Source organism: Pinus tabuliformis, chromosome 1_1 (genome assembly GCF_031772625.1).
Source record: "Pinus tabuliformis cultivar Carrire ecotype Pingquan chromosome 1_1, CPIR1, whole genome shotgun sequence".
NCBI lineage: Eukaryota > Viridiplantae > Streptophyta > Pinopsida > Pinales > Pinaceae > Pinus > Pinus tabuliformis.
Window position 1 is genome coordinate 572,592,606 of NC_142297.1, and position 9,304 is coordinate 572,601,909.

Here is a 9,304-nt window from a genome sequence, read left to right on the forward strand (position 1 = left end):
ACTATGATCTTGGGCCATAGGATTGTAACAAAGCTTATTTATAAATTAAGAATCTTCATGACTATATATATATATATATATATATATATATATATATATATATATATATATATATATATATATATATATATATATATATATTAAAATAGTAATAATAAAATCAGCTAAAAGTCTTAAAACTTATTTGGTTACATGCAAAACAACCAGTATAGATCCATCTTAAGCACGAATCTAAAATGAGATGAGTGAGACCAAATTTCTTCAGGTGCAAACTTCTTCCATAGTGCAAAATACAATGTGTAATTTTTCATTGCTTAAGTAGTGCTCTGGAATGCTATATAGCGTACTTAAACTTGTAAGTCGAGAAAAAGATTGTTGGATTTCAAAAAAATATATATACCTAAAAATGACCAAACTTAAAATATACATAGTTGACATTAAAATATTTTACATCGTTGATTTTTTTGTTATTAATATCATTTTAAGTATACATCAATATTAGTTGGTATTGAAATATTTTAGTGATAACCGACATTGAATATTTTTATTATTTATACAATGTTAAATTATTATTTCTTAACATTTTTTTGTGCTTTTAATTACTTTACATAAAATTATATTATGTCATAGGGAGAACCAATATATTCATTTTTTCTTTTTTTATCATAGCAGATATTGATTTTCTATTTAGAGAATATTTTATTTTATTTTAAGAGGGGCATGTATCAACTGCAAATTAAGCATCGACATACTTACACATTTCCCATATCAGACTGTAGAATGAGTCTCTCGAGTCAATAAATTCAATTTTATTTTCAGTGTCTTTATTCGATACCAATAAGACCAAAATAATGATTTTCTTTGAGGGTAACATTCTTGAATAAGTAAATGAGTATAAGTACCTTTGGATTGATTTCAAAAAAAACTTTAATTGGGAGCACTACAAAAAGCAGAGGATTTTAGGAGGGTGGAAAACATTATATGCTCTTCACAATAGATATAGAGAGGCGCAATTATGGGATAGGAAAATGATCAAAGTGCTTTTTGGACTCAGTTTTTCGAGTGATGTTAAATGGGTGTGAATTATGGGTTTCCAATACACCGGTCTCAAAATGGAAACAAATTGAGAAGATCCAAAAATGCTTGATCATGAACAAATTCAAAATAAAAAAGTTTCATTCCTTACAAGATAATGTTGAATGAAATGGGAGTAGGTAGATGCCCTAAATTTATCTTCAGTGAAGGCATGAGTGAAATAAAAAATCATGGATGGACAAAACAACAAATGGATGCAAAAAATGAATATTACCTCAATGTTTGTCCCACAAATAGCAAGGAGTTAAAAGGTTCGTATATGGATGACTTTTGTAAGAGTATATAGGGAAATGAGTTGGGTAGAAAGAAGAAGTACTATGTTGAGGAAATGAACCCCACTTGTGATCTGCAACAACAAATTCTTATTGCATTATGTGGAAAGAACAAATTCTTATTAGAGTTTGCATTATGTGGAAAGAACAAATTCTTATTGCTCAATTAAGAACTAACTCACATCAACTTCGGTGTGAATGGAGATGATGAAAAATACTTAAAGAAGCTTGAGAAGAATAGTTGTGTACTTTTTACACTTCTAGAGCAATGGAATCAAAAAAATATTTGATTTTGGTCTATGATGCTTTAAGAGACATCTGTGACATTTATTCCAATATGCTAGGATCTATTTCTTGGCATTGTCTTTCAAGCTAGAAGACTATTAGAAAATTGAACTAGCTCATCATTAATTTGATTAAAATCTGAATTGCAAAAAAACAAAAATTAAAAATATTAGTTCTCCCATAAACTATTTTAGTCTTATAACGTTAAAATATAATTATTTTTCCAATTATGAAAAATTTACAAGTTAATTATAATCTTACACGTGAATATAATTAAGAAATATGGAGTAATCTAATATATACCCTCTCTATTTGCTGTTCTGAACCACAACTAGGAGACAATTTCTCGTTGTTTTCAAATTAAAAACAAAATAATTACAATAGCTACCAGGAAGTTGCCACCTGGGCCTTTCCCGCTGCCCATCATAGGAAATATGCTTTATATACTCGGAGGCCTTCCGCACCAAGCACTCACTGGCAGCACTGTCTCTGAAATTCGGGCCCCTCATGTCTCTCTACTTCGGCTTCACACTCGTCTTAGTCATCTCTTCTCCTGAGATGGAAAGGGAGTTTATGAAGACTCATGATCTGGCTTTTGCCAGTAGACCTCCATCAATTGTACGTAATTACTCGTTGTATAATTATTCGGACGTCGGCTCTACTCCATATGGCCCTTACTGGAGGCAAATGCATAAGGTCTGTGTTTTACAAATGCTAAGCTCCAAAAGGTTGGATTATTTTCGCTTTATAAGAGAAGAGGAAGTCTCTGCTATGATTCGCTATGTTATCATTAATTCAGATCATCTGGTAAACATTGCCTAAACTGTGTGGACCCTTACCAACGATATAATTTGCAGAATGACTTTCGGCAGAAAGTATTCTGACCGCGACTTCATTGGCAATAGAGGAGCCAAGGCAATGATCAAGGAAAACATTCTGCTGCTGGGTGATTTTAATATCGGAGATTACATACCATACTTGGTCTGGATGGATTTGCAAGGCCTCAACAGCTGCCTCAAAAGCATCCACAACACTCAAGACATGTTGCTAGAGAAAATAATAGAAGAACACATTAAGCAAAATGACCCCAATGCCCCACGAGATCTGGTAGATGTTTTACTTGCAGCGTTTGCAGATAAAGATATGGAGTTACAAATTACACGAGACAATATAAAGGCCGTCCTCTATGCATGTAAAAGATTATTAAATCTACAGTGCAATTTTTTTAAATAATAAATGTTTGTAAAAACCTCTTAGCCATCCAAATTTTAAATTTGAAAACCTATTCCAATAATATGATGTTGTATTTGTAAGATTTTTGACATACACAGATCTAGATGTGAAAAACAATAAACAAGCTTGCAAGAGAAGGAAGGAAGCGAGCAAGAATTGAGAAAAGAATGAAAAATTGATTCTACAATATTAGTTTTAGAATAAATACATAAAAGCAACTAAGTTAAGCTTAGTTGCACATGCAATAACTAAAGCTAACTAAAGCTAAGTGTGCTTTATCTTATGTTAATGTGTACATGTGCCACATGCAAGCAATAAGTTAACTGGAGCTAATCTAGGTGCATGTACACCAACACCACCCCTTAAGCATAACTTAGGTGAGTGTGATGCAAAATGAATGAGTCCCACCAACAGGGCCATTTTAGGTACCCATATACAATGCATAAAAAGGAGGAAAGAGGGAAAACCCAGTGGGAAGAAACCCCCCCCTCAAAATATAATGCAAAAGTAGAGAAAAGTCAACTGCTAGGCAGCCGTGTCCTTCACCCCAAGACGATCTCGTAGGAATTGAAACTTCTGCTTAGTGAAAATCTTGGTGAAGATGTCAGCAATCTGCTCGGAACTAGGACAGTACTGAAGATCGATGATCGCATCATGAATGAGTTCTCTAATGAAGTGCATGTTGATCTCAATGTGTTTGGTACGCTCCCGCTGCACTGGATCTCTGCAAAACTTTAGCTTACTTTGATTATCACACCAGATGACAGTTGGATGATGGACACTAATCCCAAGCTCAGATAGGAAATGTTGTAGCCAAATTGCTCGAATAGTGGCATTGACTGCTCCTCTATACTCGGCCTCTGCTGATGATAAAGCAATGGCAGCCTGCTTCTTACTTGACCAACAAATTGGGCCAGATCCCAAACTAACTACATAATCGGAAGTAGACTTGCGATCAATGGTGTCACTAGCCCAGTCTGAATCTGTGAACCCAATGAGATTCAAAGAACAATTGGCTGCATAATGAATCCCATAGGTGATTGTCCCCTGGACATATCGAAGGATGCGCTTTGCAACATTCCAGTGTAACTCATGTGGCTCTTGCATGTATCTGGAAACTGCTCCGACAGCATAGGGGAGATCTGGACGGGAGTGAGTGAGATAAAGAAGACCTCCCACAAGCTAGCGATACAATGTGCAATCAACCAATGGTATGTCTTTGCCATTCTCAAGCTTTATCCTTGATAAGAAAGGTGTGGCTGCTGGCTTGCAGTCACTCATGTGAAATCGTGCCAAAAGATCTCTGGCATATTTTGGTTGAGAAATGGTAATGCTAGAATCACGTTGATGGATCTCTAGTCCAAGGAAGAAATTTAGCAAGCCCATGTCTGTCATATAAAATCGCTTATGCAATGTAGTTTTGATGTTAGTAATGACAGAAGCTGAACTACCCGTTATCAAAAGATCATCTACGTAGAGTACTATGATAAAAAAGGAGTCAATTTTCTTCAGAAGATAAACATTGGAATCAGACTTGCAGCGTACAAAATTTTGAGATAACAAATAAGAATCCATCTTTGCATACCATGCTCTAGGTGCCTGCTTGAGGCCATAGAGAGACTTCTTTAGTTTGCATACCAGAGATGAATTCTGCATGTATCCCGGTAGCTGCTCCATGTAGATTTCCTCCTCGAGATCACCATGAAGAAAGGCATTCTTCAGATCCATATGATACACCTCCCATCCTCTTGCTGCTGCAATGGAGAGAGCTAACCGAATGGAATCCATTTTTGCCACTGGCGCAAAAGTCTCATCATAGTCAACACCATGTACTTGCTGAAAACCTTTTTCTACCAATCGTGCCTTATATCGACTAACTTGGCCATTTGATGCTTTCTTGGTCCGGTAAACCCACTTGCATCTCACAAGTTTGCGATTTGAAGGTAGCGGAACCAAATCCCAAGTTTGGTTCTCAATGAGAGAGTTATATTCCTCATCCATGGCGGCTTCCCATTAAGGATGCCCATTTGCTTCTGCATAAGTTTGTGGATCAAATCCATGCATCATATAAGCATGCATGGGCATGGATGGCTCCATAGCTAAGAGTGCTTGCGGATCTTCCTCAAACAGAGGGATAGAGGCAGGATCATCAAGGATATCACTCATGCTATGCCATTTTTGTGTTGAAGGTGGTCGAGAATCTTCCGCACTACATGCAGAAGTATGATCTCGATGTTCAACAACTGGTGGTCTAACAGGGGTCACAGGAAAAGACTCATCTTCATCGGAATGCTGGTCTGAAGTTTCATCTGCATACTCATCAATGTGTGGTGATGAAAATTTGGTGACAAGTTCATCTACTGGTGCATGCGAAATATCTTCATCAAAATTTACACTCCTTTCAATAAAGAGCTCTTCAGTGTGGATATCAAGCAATCTGTACCCTTTGACTTCATCAGAATATCCAACAAACATGCATGCTTTTCTTTGAGGCTCCAAAGCCTTTCTCTTCACTGGAGGAATGCGGGCCCATGCTCGAGATCCAAAAATGCGGAAATGACTAACTTCAGGTTGCATGCCAGTCCAAGCCTCAAAAGGTGTTTTCCCAGTAACAGATTTATGAGGAGATCTGTTCTGGATGTATGAGGCACAATTAATAGCTTCGGCCCACAATTTCGACGGAAGAGATCTTGCATGAAACATGCAACATGCAATTAGCCATCTCTTTCAAAGATTGATTTTTCCTTTCAGCCACTCCATTTTGCTGTGGAGTGTAAGGAACTGTATGCTGCAACTGTATGCCTGCTTCATCACAAAGATTCTTGATATCTTTGTTGACATATTCCGTCCCATTATCTGTGCGGAGTATTTTGATGCATTTTCCAGACTGATTTTCCGCATGCGCTTTGAAAATCTTTAGATGTTGAAAAACTTCAGACTTGAGTTTCAAGAAGTAAACCCAAGTGAATCTCGTGTAATCATCTATAAATGACAACACATATCTTGCTTTGCTCATTGAAAGCATCGGAAATGGACCCATGAGATCACTGTGTACAAGTTCCAAAGGTGAAGAGGCTCTCCATGCATGCCCCTTCTCGAATTTTTCTTGTGGATGCTTTCCAAGAGCACATCCATTACAAACACCATCTGAAAATTCAATGGTTGGAAATCCTTTGACCATCCCTTGCTTACTAAGTTGTTGCATATATCTGAAATTCAAGTGCCCAAATCTCTCGTGCCAAATCCTACTTTCTTCATTTTCATGCGTAAGTAGCAAAATAGAATCTGATTGAGGAACAAAATCAGAAAATGTATATAGACGAGATTGATCATTTACCTTCCCAGATGTAATCTTCAAATTGGTTTGCATGTCATAAATGATCACGGAATCTGGGGTAAATTCCACTTTCCTTCCACTGCGTGTGTGTGTCATCTGATACACTGAGAGAAGATTCACAGAAAGCCTTGGAATATGCAAGACATTTTCAAAACTTCCATCTTCGAATTGCACTCTTCCTTGTCCAGTTGCTGCAACTGCAGAATTATCCCCCATGAGAATGGGAGGACCTGAGTATTCATGTAGAGAAGAAAAGGATTCATTTGAAGAAGCCATATGATGTGAAGCTCCTGAATCGATGATCCATTCTTATGGTGCAGAATGAAGAGCAATCAAAGCATGCCCGTTACCTCTTCGATCTGGTGCTTTTTCTCCAGACTTCTTCTTAGCATTCTCAGGAATGTGGTCTCCAAGATTGTGTTGCTGGAGTGTCTGCGCCATAAGATCTATAGTCTTCTTCATGCATGCAGATTCAGGATGAAAACCACGGTGGCAATAATTGCACATTGATTGCCCTTTCGTTCCTTTCCTTTCCTTTGAGCCAGATGATCCATCAGGGTGTTTCTAGCATTACCATTTCTCAACCAAGATATGCCAGAGATCTTTTGGCATGATTTCACATGAGTGACTGCAAGCCAACAGCCACACCTTTCTTATTAGGGATAAAGCTTGAGAATGGCAAAGACACACCATTGGTTGATTGCACATTGTATCGCCAGCTTGTGGGAAGTCTTCTTTATCTCACTCACTCCCATCCTGATCTCTCCTATGCTGTCGGAGCAGTTTCCAGATACAAGTAGGTGCCACATGAGTTACACTGAAATGCTGAAAAGTGCATCCTTCGATATGTCCAGGGGACAATAACCTATGGGATTCATTATGTAGCCAATTGTTCTTTGAATCTCATTGGGTTCACAGATTTAGACTGGATCAGGATCCTTCTTCCCTTTTCCTTTCTGATGGTCTTTGGAATTTGCCTTTCCTTTTGCATGCACAGTAAGTGCATGCGCTTTGGAATTTTTAAGTCTGCCCATTTTGATGAGCTTATCTTGCTCATGCATCAAGGACTAAATAAAAGAATCCAGTGAGGGCATCTTCCAATCTGCACCAGTTGCAGATCTGACTGTGTGGAATGTAGAGACGAATACAGCATACTCTGGACCAAGTTTTGATAAAATGGAAAGAATCAACTGATTTTCTTGCTTGGATTTGTCGATTCTGCATCCTTTCAGCTGAACCAACAAGGCTTTATACCTTGTGAAAAAATCTTGAATGTTCTCAAAGTTTCTCGGATCTAATGAGTTTAACTCATTTTCAAGAATGTGACCTTGCATTTCATCTTGTTTTCCAAACAATCCTTCCAATTTTTTCCATACTTCATTTGGAGTTGAACATGATTCAACATGAAATAGCAGTTCCGGAGAAATAGATAAACATAGGATGCCGAGGGCCTCGTCCATGCGATTGAAATATCTTGCTTTCTCCATTGCCGATGTTGGTTCAACTTCCATTTCCATGGTTATTCGAAATAAGCCTCTACTTCTGAGATGAAGTTGAACCTTTGGCTTCCATTCGAAATAATTATATGGAGTGAGAATTGCTGATTGTGGAAACTCCAATTTAGACTCCATTCTTTGTTGTTGCTTCAATCTTCTGAACCTGCAAATAAAATTTCTTGTGCACTAATTACAAATTCCTGTGCTCTGATACCATGTAAGATTTTTGATATACACAGATCTAGATGTGCAAAAAAATAAACAAGCTTGCAAGAGAAGGAAGAAAGCAAGCAAGAATTGAGAAAAGGATGAAAAATTGATTCTACAATATTAGTTTTAGAATAAATACATAAAAGCAACTAAGTTAAGCTTAGTTGTACATGCAATAACTAAAGCTAACTAAAGTTAAGTGTGCTTTATCTTATGTTAATGTGTACATGTGCCATATGCAAGCAATAAGTTAACTGGAGCTAATCTGGTGCATGTACACCAACACAGCTAGTCTAAGTGCATGTACACCAACAACTGGAGCTAATCTAGGTGCATGTACACCAACAGTATTGATATCATGATGATGGTGATAGGATATGTTGGCCACTGGCACAGACACATCGTCTGCAGGGATAGAGTGGGCAATCTCCGAATTTTTGAGGAACCCACTAGTCCTCAACAAGCTTCAAGATGAGCTGCAACGTGTTGCTGGATTGGAGCGCATGGTGCATGAATCTGATATTCCTCGTCTCCCTTATTTTCAAGCTGTGGTGAGAGAAACTCTTAGACTCCACCCACCAAGGCCGCGTGCCATTCCCCACAATTCTATAGGCGCCTGCAAAGTGCTGGGCTATGAAATCCCCCGAAACACCCAAGTTTCAGTGAACATTTGGGCAATCGGAAGGAACCCTAAGTCATGGGAGGCTCCGGAGCGGTTCGTACCGGAGATATTCATGCATGCTGATTGCCTGGATGAAAGAATTAAGAAATTCGAGTGGATGCCATTCGGAGTAGGAAGCAGACGATGTGCTGGAGAGCTGCTGGGAAAGCTTCTTGTAGAATTTACAGTGGCTAAGCGAGTGCACTGCTTCGAGTGGAGGCTTCCTGATGAGATGATTGGGGAGGAATTGGGTATGTCTGAAAAGTTTACTGGACTCACCGTACCCAGGGCACATGAACTCGTGGTTATTCCAACTTCTCTCCTTGCGTTGGTACTTTAATCTCTATACAACTACCTGCTTCACTTCACTTGAAAACTTCAATAAAAACATGGCTCATAGAGCTGTCAAAATAAAATATTTTTAGTAAATTTTCAGTTGGTCAGTTTTCCTGCTTTCTCGGAGTGAAATAGCAATGTGCTCCGGAATTACCACTTTTATCGAGAAATATTTGCCAGGAATTTTAAAGCATGAAATGTAGGTATTTGACAAATATATATATATTTCGTTTGATACCTACTTTTCATTCTTCCGTGAATGAAAGCATGAAAAGTTCCGTGAGAGAACGTTTTGCCTTTGTCAACTGTTTTAAGGCATGAAATGTAGGTATTTGAAATGTAGGTATAAATGTGAAACAATGCTAAAGAGGCTCACACC

General features: G+C 38.0%; 1 pseudogene; it reads left to right on the top strand.

The window, feature by feature from the left end:
- The first annotated feature begins 8,305 nt into the window (after positions 1 to 8,305).
- Positions 8,306 to 8,929, top strand: LOC149214475 (cytochrome P450 71AU50 pseudogene; annotated as a pseudogene).
- The last annotated feature ends 375 nt before the right edge of the window (positions 8,930 to 9,304 follow it).